Below are 1,786 nucleotides of genomic sequence, written 5' to 3'. Positions count from 1 at the left end.
GATGGAAAAAAAGACATTTTTCGTGAAAATAAAGTCAATAAAACACTCGCTAATTTCTTTTAGGATCTCAAAAGTTGAGATGTGAAACATTTGTTGGGCTTAAAGTTGGGCTCCATTGTTGATTAACTTCGATTTTCTATACTGAATATTTTGAAGCTCTCTAATTTAACTTTAAACGATTACTAGGTCTTGGGGGTTAAATTGAAGTACAGTCATAGGTCACAAATCAAATAGAACAAATCTTAGACCATTGATTTATATTCACACTTCAGAAATCAACCTCAATGTTATAAATCAATATATTTGGTCACAGATCAGATGTCACATGTCTTTGTGCTCTAACAAGAGACCATATGTTGAAGTTTACATGTTACAGTTCCTATATTACAGGTCACATATAATAGTTCACAGATCACATGTCATATTACAAAGATAACATATCAATGTTCATAGATCATAGATCCAAGAGAACTAATCATAGGCTATTGGATCAATATCGTAGATGACAGTTTACAGGTCACAAGTCATAGTGTATAGATCATATGTCACGGATCCAAGAGAACTGATCACAAGTCATTTGATTAATATCATAAGTAATAGTTTACAAGTCACATGTGATAACGCATCGATTACAGATCCACATCAATATGTCACATATCAACGATAAAATAGTCACGGGCCATTTGATCAATATCACAAATAACAATAGATCTTTCAATTTTCTTCACAGCAACTCACAGTTTACAAGCCAATGAATCTTTTCAATATCAAAATTTATCGACAATGGAGATTTTCAATTTTCGTCACAACAATTCACGATTTGAGTTCTAATATTGTTTCGTAAATTCAAAAATAGGAATATACAACAATACAATGTTAGCCACCACCAATTGTGACGTCGAAACCCTTTAGAACTACTTCAAGATTATCACCATTTTCAATTTGCCATTATCACCTTTATTTGCGGCCACTGCCTTCAAAAATTTTGGTATATTGTGACAATAACTTCCAATTTGTAACCTCAACGGTATGATTACTTTCAATCAGTCAAATTTCGATGGTGGTGATATATATATATATATTATTGCCAAATTTTTATATGGATTTCAAAGATTACATTTGAATTTTGCAAAAACGCACTGTAGTATCATCCACTTGCCACAAAAGCCGAATGAGTCTAATTCGGGCTTATAAACCGTTAAAACTGGAGGCCGAAAACCCGTACAACATCTCGGAGTTACGCTAAAGTGAGCACCTCTAGTCGTAGCGTATGGAATTCAAATCTTGCACATCCCTAACTTTCAAATCATTGAGTCACACCTCTACATGCATCCATTCATAAATTAGTAACATTGTTTAACATCATTGATGTTAAAACATCAATCTAAGTGACGTTAATATGACATTATATGAAATGTATAATGAAATGAATCATTTAATTCTATCTCTCATATTATCTATCACTTACCATCACCTAAACTAATACCGTAGCACCAATGGTTCTCCATAGCATTATTCTTTATAAATACTATCTTAATCAACACCTACTATTCATCCCCGCACACTTGAAACTTAGGCAGTGTTTGATGAAGCAAAGTTTTTCATGAAACTAGGAATTCCAATTCCAAGTTCCATTTTTTGCATGTTTTATACCATTATTTTCTAAGGAATAGGTTTTCTCCATTTTTCCAACCACGTAGACAATTTCCAGCTTTTGTGAGAAAATCAAATCCCACCTATATGGCGGGAATTGATTTTCCAGGCTTTTTTTTTTTTTTTTTTTTTT

This window comes from Olea europaea, chromosome 1 (assembly GCF_002742605.1).
Source record: "Olea europaea var. sylvestris chromosome 1, O_europaea_v1, whole genome shotgun sequence".
Lineage (NCBI taxonomy): Eukaryota > Viridiplantae > Streptophyta > Magnoliopsida > Lamiales > Oleaceae > Olea > Olea europaea.
Note: the sequence above shows the minus strand (reverse complement) of the source record.